Raw genomic sequence first — 12,753 nt, forward strand, 5'->3', positions numbered from 1 at the left:
ACACAGAAAAAGTCGAAAGATTAATGTAAACATTGAAGACTAGGTATGAGAATAATCAACACTTCTTAATTTTAGAAAATGAAACTATTATCCAACAATTCTTGCCAAAGTTAAAACTGGTCTAAAGTACCTAAAATGCTGCTGTTGAACATGCAAGTATTATGAAGTATGTGTATTTAAATATTTGCCTAAATATATGTTAGATAGAGTCCTTTCTCAGGAACTGTTTACTCATTTTCCCAAATCAGGACTGAGTTCTTTTAAGTCTTCCAATGATAGCGTTTGGTCCAAAAGTTTCTTCAACAGTGCCAGTGGGAAACGGAGGTTGGCAACATTGCAATTGAACAGGGAAAGTCCACATAGAACCCCAAAGAAGATCTTTTCTTCTCAAATTTAGGCCTGACCAGAAACCACATGCAGGAAGCCTCTCAGGATATTTGAACATCCCACATTCTGGCTGGGTCATCTCTTCAGACAGACAATAGAAGAACTCTGTCTTTACTCTTCCAAGGTCACACCCGATTTCTCCACTAAATGAAAACCCTAACTCTTTCCTCAGGTCTTCATTCTCAAATTGACTTAGCTGATTCAAAACATCCTCGATCAAGTGATTCCTTCTGACTGTTAAATTAAACATGGGCAGCAAAGCGAATTCAGGCTCTCTTCCTCACTTGCTGCCAACCTTAAATAAGCTTTATGTTTTTTACCCTGTATTTTTAAAAGTGTGTCTGTATGTAGCAGTTTAATGTTTGACAGATTATTAAAGATAAATGGAGAGTGACTGAATATGAAAAGCATTCTACATTTTCTGAAGTGTCTGCAGTCATTTTCCACAAGTACCTTCTGCATACTTCTACAAAAAATTGAGATGGTTCAAGAGTTGTCTACTTGGAAAATACTTCAGGCAGTTGACATTTCATCTGGTTTATCCTGTGCACCATTTTCAATATTTCTAGGAGAGCTTGAACATTACCATTCTCTCAGTAATCCAACTGGCATATGCCGACTGTTTTAAACATGTGGACCAGTTTGCTGAAAGTGGACTCTTGCAGAGTTGCCCAATACTCTTCCAGAACCAGTGAAGACCAGTCGCTCATTTTACAAACAACCTTTGCAAATGGAACCACAAGCCTCTCCCAGTTGTTAGAATTGTGCATCACGGGGCATTCTGGGACAAGGAAGAAAACTTCTAAAGCTTCTTGTTGTGGAGAATGAAATCGAAGTCTTTTGAGCAGATTACTTTTGAGGCAGGTGGTTATCATATTAGTAATCCAGTCCTTTTGGGTTAATGCCTTGAAGATGTTCCTTGCTTTATTTAAGTCCAAATTAGCAGGCATCACTTCTACAGTTCTTCTTTTTCCGTAAAAAACTTCCAGTTAGATAAGCAGGAGACGAAAATATTTCTTGGATTTCCCTTTCTGTGCTCTGCCACCATTTAGTCTCCACATCAGCAGTCCATCTCTTCACAGTCCCCTCATTCAGTGTAGGAATTGTCCTCCTCAGATTAACATAGGAATTCTCTTTCTTTATCCAGAGCAAAATGCTTTGATTCCCTCCAGCAATCATTATTAAACCATTTTCTGAGGTATGGCTTTCAAGTTTGAGTTCTTCATTTGATAATACTTTCACGGGAAGCGTTATCAGCTGGTCACATGTTCCACTGTCTCCCAGTTGTCCTTCTTTTCCAGAGCCAAAGGAAAAGACCTTTCCCAAATCAGAAACATAGGCAAATGTATGCCACCTTCCACGTGCTATCTGAGTCACTCTATTCCCAGCAAGCTCAGCCACCGAACAGGGTCTTAGCTCATTCTGTGTTGAACTGTGACCAAGTTGCCCATGTTTTTCAGCACCAAAAGTAAGCAGCAGCCCATCCTGTGTGAGTAGGGCAGTATGAGAGCCACCACAAGCGAGAAATTCAACTTTCTGATTGTCTAGTGCTTCAATAAGGGAAGGAGAATCTTTACTCTCAGTGTGGCCCAGGCCGAGTTGTCCAAATTCATTTTTTCCCCATGCCTAAATGTTGCCAGACATGGATAAGGCCATGCTGTGGGCTTCTCTGGCGGAAATCTGGGCCAAGGATACCCCTGTGGGGTGCTCCACAATCTGTGGTGTGGTGGTTGAGGGAAATTTCCTTCCAACTCCAAGCTGCACATGCAGGTTCTGTCCCCAGGCAAAAAGCTCACCACCTTTTGAGAGTGCATGATAATCTCCACATGTGACCTGAATTATATTTTTTTTCTTACAAAATGCTTTCAGACCTTAGGTGTTTCATGCTATAGCTGTTGTACTCAAATGGTTTTCCATCTGATGAGAGAATCAGCATGTGGTCTTCTCCTTGGCGCATGGAATGTATCATCATTCTTTTTTCCTAACTTAATGCACTCTAGCGTCCGGGCGTTGTCATTCCCCATGACCAGCTGGTGAACCCAGATGCCCACCCTACTGCACTCCAGGACTGCCAGGCACCCCAGGGAGTAGCAGATCTGCTGCCTGTATTTTTAAATAAAGTTTTATTAGAACACAACTATGCCTATATGCTTACATATTGCCCATGGACGTTTTCACACTATAACAGCAGAGTTGAGTAGCTGTAACGGAGACTGTCCTGCAAAGTCTAAAATATTTGCTATTTGACCTTTTACAGAAAAGTTTGCTGACCCTCAGACATCACTGTCCAACAGAGCTTTTGGCAATGATAGAACTCTTTTACATCTGTATTTTCCATAATGGTGGACACTAGTCGTAAGTGGCTATGGAGCACTTGAAATGTAGTGTAACTGAAGAACTAAATGTTTTGTTTTATTTTATTTTATTTTTATTTTAAAAGCTACACGTGGCTAGTGACTACTGTATTAGAGAGAGCAAAAAGTAAATAGAAACAGGAGCAGCAACAGCTCTAGAGGCATCTAGCATTGATTTTTTATTATACCTTAAAGTCTTAGAGGAAATACATTAGAGCATTTCTAGACCCCTGTGGCAGACATCCCACATGCATGCCAATCTTTTCCTTACATGTATACTGAGGATTACAATCCCTGACTCCTTTGAAGTCCTGTGACCATATGACTGGTTATATATGATAAAATGTGAGAAGTGACGTGCATCACTTCCAGCCCAAAGCACTTACATGCCCACACTCACCTCCCAGCACGTCCTTGTCTTGATGAAGCAAATCCCAACATGCTGTGTTGAAAAGTCAGTGTCCTAAGATGACAGTGTGATCTCTCTCCACCTGAGCCCTTGATTGACAAATGTATGGAGGGAGGTACTCCTCCAGCCCCTGGTGGATGTGTGTATGAGTGATAAGGAAATGTTTTCTGTGTTAACAAATTAATGTTTGGAAGTTATTTTTCTCCCCAGCATCACTACTCAACCCTGACAAGATCCACTAACATGGCATTCAGATGGCCTCAGAAAATTCTGCCTGCCTTCCTTGTCTAGCACATACCAAATAAATTTGAGGTATCTTATGCAAGCCAGAGAGAGGAGGCTGCAAAGCTGGTGATCTATTAGCTCTGAGTTTTTTGGAAACAGTGAGTTCCTAGAGCTCTGTGTCATGGTGATTTGGAGTCAGTTTGCCACCTGATGCAATAAATGACTTTTAAAGATATGTTCTTGCCCTTCCAGGACCTTGCTTCCTGTTGTACTGTGTAGAAGGTGAGGATTGGTTAGGGAGTCATGAAAAATTGAGTCCTGGCTCTGCCATTTAATAGGTCTATGACTTTGGGTGAAGCACTTAACTTCAAGTCTCAATTCCCTCTTGATTGAAATGTTTATAAGTACAGCAACTTTTCCTGATTGTCATCAACATCAGCAATGACTTAAAATACTATTAGTGTGCCCCTCAATCTAAAAAACATTCCTTTGCCCTGCTCCTCCTTTCTCTGGAAATTCCCTCAGCATTCCAAGTTGCCTCTTCTTAAATGTTACATTCCTCTTACTCAGCAACATTTTCTCTTGCTGCATCAGTTGACCATGACATCTTCCTCTTCTTTAACTCTGTCTCTCAACGTTTGGTAGCTCCTACTCTTCAATCAAAATCCATCTCAAAAGTCACCTTCTCAGCAAAAATAGCCCTAATGTGTGACAAAGTTTGCCTTCTTCTTCCAACCCTTGCTCTGAGCACCCGTGGTGCCCTGGCTTCTAGGATTGCCTTTGACACAACTACGTCGTTGTTTTTCACTCATTCTCTTGACAGCTCATTAGTGGCAGCACTGTAGACTTCTGATCCTTGTATTCACACCCTGTCCCTTTGTTGTACCAAGCAGAATTTCTGCCATAAAGCAGGATATCAGTCATCATGAAAATCAAGGAGGGAAAAGAGGAAGAAGATAAAAAGAAGAGGAAAGGAAAAGAAGAAGGGAATGAAGGAAAAAAGAAAAGAAAAAATTAGGCAACTCTGATGTCTATGAAATAGAAAATGTATGAAATTATAGTCTCCCCTTCCAAGAAAAGTGTATCTTCCTTTTAAAGAATTAGTTCAAAATCTTTGAGTCATGCAGAATTTTTTAACGATGTTTGAGTTGACAGTTAATCTATAAAAGGAAAGAATTCATTGCAGATTGATGAAATGAAGGCAGTTTCTATTCTTCCTCTTGGCTCCCATACCCATATTTTTATAATAATTTATATTTCATTAACCTGTTAACTATAAAAAGCAATTCAAAAGGTGAGAGGGAATATATTTGGTTACCCATGTTACTAATGTCACAAAGAAAACTGGCAGAGATCTAATAACTGAGGCCCAGCCCTAGTGCAGAAGAGCCTTCACAAAAATTGTGTCAGACCTTCTTTGTTACAATCATGCTTTTTCATTGGGAGGAAAATGTTTCCAGTAACACACGGTAATAAAGCATTAAATTTTTTTTTAAATAGAAAAAAATCAAACCCTGTGACACCTAACATAAAAATGGAAGGAGAATCCTATAAGCATTTTGGGGGGCCACACAAGGTTGTAGCCAGTGAGGTTATCATCAATTTCTCTTTGCTGCTGCCCCAAATGTCTACCATATCAAGTCAATGGCAGGTATAAGGGGAAGATTATTCTTCCCAGTAAAGGACACAGGAGCAGTGACAAGAAAGAGAAAGAAACTAATATTGGTTATGAAACTCGAGAAAAATCCTTGTTGAATTATTTATGTCTAAGTTTGAATGTTCCCTTGCTGTTTTTAGCTGTCAAGAAGTCTAAAAAGAAAATCATAGAATTTTCTCTCTCCAGCCAAGAGAGCAGCTTCTTTGAAAAGATGGCCCTTGGAGATGAAGCCCTAGAAGTAGTCTCAAGGTACAGCATGGGGCACAGGGTTAGTTAGGGTTGAAGTTTAGATGAGAAGTATTTCCAGGTACGCCAAAAAGTCAGCACTATCAAATTGTTCTAGGACAAGAGTAGCCAACAGAAAATTATCTGTCATTGTGAGTAGTCCTTCCACGATGTTTCAGAGGCCATATGTCTCTCAATTTGTAAGATGGTCTGCAATTGTGTGCAGTCAACCATGCTGCCTCCATTCGAAATAATGAAAGAGACCAAAGTTCAAGATAGAGAGGTCAAACTGAACCTATTCAGCATCAAGGGAAGATTTCTACTTCTTTATTAAGTGGATTGCACAGATTGGGTCTCAACCTAACCAAGTGATGTTTCCCTGAACTGTGGAAGGTCATCATGTGCTGATGGCTTGGATTCAGCATTCAGTGAGATGAGAGAGAAGCCAAAGCTTTGTGATCATATGCATTGCTCTCAGGGACCTAAAAAGGAGATTTCCTGACCCCATTTATCAGTGAACAACTGGATGGATGGTTGAACAGAAAAGAGCACCGTAGGTTGTCACCTCCACAGAAATCAGCTGCTGTAAGTTTTGGAAGGTGTAGGATATTATTCTTGAGGTTTTGAGTGCAAGCTCCATGCCACTGCAGGGAGACACTCAGCCACTATTAGGTATGCTGGAAAGTTAGGAGGAAAATAACTCATATTCTGGTACTCTCTATTAAGAGGAAAAAATGTTGAAGGAAAATAAAATCAGGTGTATAGACACTAGAGGACAAGAAAAAAATTACTTTTTGTCAATTTTAAAAATAAATAATGTTTTAAACTATTTTTGTAAGGAACCAAGGAAAAGTCTGCAGTGGAGAGAAACATGTCATTAACTACTCATTCTTAAGTGACTAAATATAATAAAAGTGACTGTACTATGAATGATGTCATCTCTCCCAGAATACAGTAAGCTATAAAGTTGAAATCTGATAACCTTTGTTATCTTCTGAAGATTGATGAAAATCTAGCCTCTCTACTCTGGCCTTTTAATTCGAGGAACTATACATTCTGACTTTCCTGGGACAGTTTTCATTTCTGCCTATTGTCTCAGCATAATTAACAGCATCTTCTTTCATTGTTAAAAGTAACCTGGTTTGAACAACAATATCGTCATACTACTTATAAATAGTTTCCTTTCAATATACATGTGTCATTACTTCTTAATTGGAAGGTGAAGGGAGTTTCTCCGCAAATAGGAAAAGTCTCGTTATAACACCATGTGTTACACAAAAGTACAAATAGGTTTAGCCTCACAACTGGACAGCATAACAAAACATCACATGATGCTAAGATTAAGCTAATAAACTTATCTTCAATGCCTTTACCAGTGGAATTTCTCCTTCTAGCTCTCCTGTGTCACGTGGCATTTTTAAATTTGACATAATTGATGTGATCTTGTAATACCAACACCAGATTTACCGTAAAAAAAAAAGAAGCTGCTAACAAAGCTCACATCTGTAGTGTACATGTGAACAGCACGTGCTGTTTTTTCCTGCGCTTGTCTTCCTTTGAACATCTTCCCATGTTTCAAGTTATGCCTTCAAAATTGCTCAAGACAGCTGGGCCTGTTGCCTGTTTCTTGTTAATTAATTCTTGTAGTTAGGCCTCTGCTGTTATTACTATTTGTTTATTGGCTGTTGCCATTATCATAATATTTATCTCTCTAAATAAGCTAAATACTAAGATTCTGAAGTGAATACAAGACAGTAATATAAAGCTTGTGAAGGAAATAGAAACAGAATATTGGATAATCATTGTAAGAAATTTTGTTCCTGACAAACTACTTACAGGCACAGTCTCATGACCGAGCAAAGAAAAAGGGGACATTTCAAAAGGTGTATTTTTCTTGCCCAGAAATTTGCAGGCCTTTGTTAAGGAGGACACTGAAGGGAGAGTGACAGGTTGCAGAACACGATTCCTTCCACTAATGTTCAGTAGGGCACTCCCTCCTCTGTCCAGATGAGGTCTGCAGGGGTGCCCCACCTCCAGGCATCCCATAAGAAAGGAGTAGGTGGGGACATCCTTTAATCCTCTGTCCAAGACAAATAGGTTCCACAGTGCCAGTCTCCAGTAATGGCATGCCGTGGAGACAGCCCAACCCATAGCAGAGCACTGGCTCCAAGAGTCTGCAGGGAGACTCATGCCAGAGTCACTCCTGCAATTCTTTCTCCCCAGTAGCCACTTCCACCAAACTATTATCACAGTTTTATCTTGCTCTACTTTATCCACATGTGGTCCTCTCCCAGAGATTTGTCTTTCAAGTTTCCATCGCAGAACAGGAAGTAGTAATGGCCCCAAACAATTACCCACTCAGGAAAAAATGGATTATGTTAGCAATGAAAAGCTTGGTTTTCATTCTTTTGATGCCAAAGTGCCACCCTGATTCAAAGTCTAGTCTTTGCCTTGGTTAAGATACTCTTTAATTAGGAGAAGGGAAAAATGAGAGAATTCACTAGAATAATGTGAGTCAAACCGGAAGTCAATCCAAGAATTAGATAAAAGCGAAATGTCACTATTGGTCCTAAAAAGAACTAGTTGTAAAACCCTCCCCATGATTTATCATTATTACCATTCACTTAGAAGCAGAAAGTCACTTTCTTTATATGTATATTGCTGAGGGAGCAGTCACCATGCATAGGTGATGGGCTAGACCCAACAGACATACTTTTTGGACATAAACTTTAAATGTTAAGTACTAATTACTCTTTGGTATGGTTTTAGTGTATTTTCTGAGATTGCTTTTATTCCAGAAAAGAGGACATGGAGGGTAGAGAAAAAGAGATGTCACTCATGCCAAATTCTTCATTTTTCTAATTTCCATAGGTACTTGTAACTTTTACCTTTTAAGGAATTTACAGATTTTGATTCCTTTACAGTACTGAAAATGTTCATCTACACGTGCCATTTCTGTCAGAAAAGCCATTTTCTCTTCTAAGAATTTTTATATATATGAACTCAGTTCATCTTTATAACAATCTTAGAAGGTAGGCACTGTTATAACCTCACTTTACAAATGGAGAAAATGGAGCTGGAAAGGTTAAGTAACTTACCTGAGGTCACACTGAGTTTCATTCTAGAGTCAAGCTCTTAACTGCCATACCAAGTTTAGCAGCCAGGGATGGTAAAAAGAGGTCTCATGGATATGCAACATACCAGAGGCAGCCAGCAACTCCAAATACAATTTGACTCAATTAAACAAGCATTTATTGAGCACCTACTGTTACTGGTAGAGGGTATTGACTGAAAATTGTCCAGGTTCTTGGCATTTTGAACACAGAATTGGACCAAATGCACAGCAAAGCAAAGAAAGAATGAAGCAACAAAAGCAGAGACTTACTGGTAAGTACACTCCACAAGGTGGGAGCCAGTGGAGCAGCAGCTCAAGGGCTCAGTTACAGAATTTTAAATACCTTCTAGAGGTTTAAGTACCCTATGGAGGTTTCCCATTGGTTACCCGGTGCACACCCTATGTAAATGAAGTAGTGCTCCCCACCATCAGTCTGATTGGTTGTGGGAGTGCTAATCAGAGGATAAAGCAAAGTTATCTATCAGAGGATAGATCTAATCAGAGGATAAAGCAAAGTTACTATCAGAGGATAGATCAAATCAGAGGATAAAGCAAAGTTATCTATCAGAGGATAGATCTAATCAGAGGATAAAGCAAAGTTACAAAGTTACACCCTATGCAAACAACTGATTGGTTGTGGAAGGTGACCAATCAGAGGCTGAAGTGAACTTATGAAGTTACACTCCTATGCAAACAAAGACTTGGCCTGCAATCAATCTGATTGGTTGTGGGAGGGAACCAATCAGAGGCACTTTCAGAATTTCATTTGCTACGTAGAAAAGAGGGGAGGTTACAAAGGGAGTAGCCTCTGGTCCTTTTGTTACTTAGACATACAAAGTTGGAGTTTTCCTTTTCATTTAGTGCTAGGAAGTTAGCCTGAATCCACCTTAGTTTCCCTGCCTCTAGACCCTATTCTCCTGCCTCACTACTATATGCCAGACATTGTACTATGTGGCAAGATCAACCAGATTAACTAGACAAGAGGCACTTTAGAGAGGAGAAAATACATACATTTGAGAAAGGAAGGAGATGTGAGGACCACTGAGCATCCTGAGGTCAGAAAGGAAAAGGTTCCAATAAGAACAAAGTGACGGGCAAAACAACACTACTAAAGACATCTTACTCTTTTATTAAAACCTGTTTCCCCATGATTAATGCCTTTGCTTTTTTGCTACAATATACTTATCACCTCAAATTTATCGGCATTGATATATAAGAGACACGGTTCAGAATTTTTCTCTGACTCACAATTAATTAAATGCATTGTTAAAATAAAACGTGCTCCTTATGTTTCAATCAGATTCTTTTACCCCCCAAAACCCCCACCCAATCACCTCTTTTTTTCTAGTGCCTCCCGGAGAGAGATTTTTCCCTCTCAGCCTTTACAGTCAAGTTTTGTAGACATTTATCAACTCTGTAGTTTCCAAGTCGGGATGTCTGTCACTTAACCTTCATCCTCCTTGAATTTTCATCCTGATAGGTTTGGATTAAACCACAGACTGATAAATGAACACGGCTTTGGCGACACAAAAGAGCAGTCATTAAGGAAACCTCTCTGAAGGTATGAATCAAAGCCAGAAATCCTTTGTTACCCACCCACCCCCAAGTTCACGGATTGCCTGCAGTAATACATTTTTATTATTTTTATTTATTTCTTTTCTCCCTTCAGTTTTCAAATGGTTTTCATCATCATCATTTCCTGCTTGTTTTTCTAAAAGAATATAAGCATCTCCTGATGGCAGACAGTTCTGTGTTTATTGCACTAATGTGGCTAGCAAAAGCCTTTTATCAGTTTGAAATTTAATCCAGGATTAGGAGGCCGGGTGAATCAAGGGGGATGAAGGTTAAGCAACAGGCCCCCTGATGTGAATACTGTGTTTCACTCATAAAGACTTAGGATAACTAGGAAGGTGATTGGGTTTTTTCCCTAAGGCAACAGTTTTTGCTAAACAGGAACTTGTATAGGGGCATTCCTTCTATTTATTCAGATTCCAGTTTTCCAGTTCTTCAAACCATCATTTACTTACACATGGTATTTGGTTTCTTTTTGGTTCTGGAAGTTGCACACCATCCTTCTCTGAATTTTTTTTCCTCTCCATCAAACTAAAAGCAACTACATAGCAAAAAAGAAATTAAAGCTCGCCAAAGACAACGGTTGTTTTGGACGTGACAAGAGAATATTGGAAAAGATTTTCATGAGGCATATAAGAAAATAGTGCCGGTGTGTCACAGTCACACCTGTGCGTGCCTGCTCACTCAGTTTCTTTGTCCATGCCTGAAAGAAAATGCCTTTGGAGTCACAGTAATGCCTTATTCTCTGATTGACGTTAGTTGTAACCCAAATGCTAGCTGCCTGAATTTTTTTTAGCTTTGAGCAGTCATCTTATTTAATATTTTAGCAAGACGGTTATCAGAGGTTGGGAAGGGTAGTGGGGGCCTTGCAAAGAGATAGGGATGGTTAATAGGTACAACAAAATTAGAAAGAATGAACAAGATCTACTATTTGATAGCATAACAGGGTGACTATAGTCATTATAGTCAATAATAACTTAACAGTATACTTTTAAATAAAGAATATAATTGGATTATTTGCAGCTGAATGAATAAATGCTTGAGAGATGGATACCCCATTCTTCATTATGTGTTTATTATGTGTTTATGCCTGTATCAAAGTATCTCATATACCCCATAAATATATATACCTAGTGTGTACCCAAAAAATTAAAAGTTAAAAAAATGTTTTTAATGTTAGAGAGTCATCTGCAGAATCACATAGATTATTGTGCACAAGAAATTAAATAGGCATAGGTAGCCCCCAAAGGTGAAGGTGCTCCCGAGTCATTACTCTGGCCAATGGATGGGCCTTATTACTCTGGCCACTCTGAGAGTGTAGGAAGCCAGGTTCTTTGTTTCTAAAGGCACTGATTGTTTATCTGCCTGGTTAGTTGCCCCTCTCCTTCCGGGAGCTGCCCCTCCTCCACGCCAATACAGGTCCCTCTTGGGAGCTGCCCTGTTGTTTTTTTTTTTGTTTGTTTTTTTTTGGTTTTTTTTGTTTGTTTGTTTGTTTTAGTAAAAAAAAATTTTTAAAGAAAAGCTCAAAAAGTAAAAAGAATTTAGCAAATCACCATTTTTGTAAGATGAGAAACTCACAATCTCTTGACAATCACTGGGATTTTGGGGATGGAGTGAAAGGCAGGTTTATACTTATCTTACTCACCTTTGTTCCCCACTCCACTGAATTCCTGGTTCCACTTCACAAACATGCTAACTAATCCTGTTGGCCCTTTGTTGGCCCAGCCAGCACCTGTCCCCAAAGTCTTGCTGACACAAAGCTGCATACAGCAAAGCTTTTTCCAAATTTTGGAAGCAACAAAAGTGGATAATAAAAACCTACCACATAGGACAATTGACAAGGTTTAATGCTGTAACTAGAAATCAGCTACATGAGGGCTTGGAAATAGTAAGCCGCTGTGCTGTACAGGTCCTCACCTGGCAAGAGGACGACATACAAGATCTCCTCTACTACACTTAACAAAGGAGACAAAGGAAGGAAAAGGAGAATGGCTTGTGCAAGGGGGCCATTTATTCAGCACACATTTATCAATTTCTTGCCACATTCTAGCTGCCTCCACACTACACTGCACAAGCGATGTTAAAATAATACAATAAGCCCTACAACCAAAGAAAGTTCCAAGTACTAAGGAGGAAATCACCCAAGGAAATTAATACTGCAACAACTATACACCCAGACTTCAGAAGAAATTCTCCTAAGCCTTTGGTTAAGGATTTGTGACAACCTGAATTACACCTTAGCACTTAGGTTTCAGGTTGAAGACAATAGCAAAGGTGCATTGAGAACATAGGAACCTGTGCCAAAAGACAGGCAAAGAGGGTGCTATGTAAGATGTTACCTCCACCAATAGGCTAGAAACTGTCTGTGGACCACAGCATAGAAAGGAGGAGTTTTCCAAGGTAAAGCATAGAAGTCTTTTGCATCACTAGGGCCAGAGGCTGCTGTTCTCCCAAGAAGCTTTGGATCATACCATGAAAAGCCCAGCAATTCAGGCTGTAGAGTCTGGCTCCCTGAGTTGGTGCACTCCACATTTATTATCATCAGCAAGAAATCCTGCATTTCAGCACCCAAAAGAAATAAGAAACTCCTGTCTGATTGCTGATGAGCACATGTACACTTCTCCAGGCCACTCCTGATAAACATTAAAGAACCAGCTGCTCTTACCAGGACCTAGTGGGGGTTTTACTTACTCTCCAACTCCAGCACATCCCAAGATGAGTCATAGGCTTTTGATGAAGAGCAGAAACAAGTGAATGAAACCACAGGCCAGGTAACAAGGGTCACTCTTTTATTCCTGAAACAAATACT

The 12,753-nt window shown here is 39.6% G+C and overlaps 1 pseudogene; it reads right to left on the reverse strand.

Moving 5' to 3' along the window:
- Nucleotides 1-208: 208 nt before the first annotated feature.
- On the reverse strand, nt 209-12,504 carry LOC116559699 (annotated as a pseudogene).
- Nucleotides 12,505-12,753: the final 249 nt, after the last annotated feature.

This window comes from Sapajus apella, unplaced genomic scaffold (assembly GCF_009761245.1).
Source record: "Sapajus apella isolate SASKATOON/1434 unplaced genomic scaffold, GSC_monkey_1.0 scaffold24, whole genome shotgun sequence".
Lineage (NCBI taxonomy): Eukaryota > Metazoa > Chordata > Mammalia > Primates > Cebidae > Sapajus > Sapajus apella.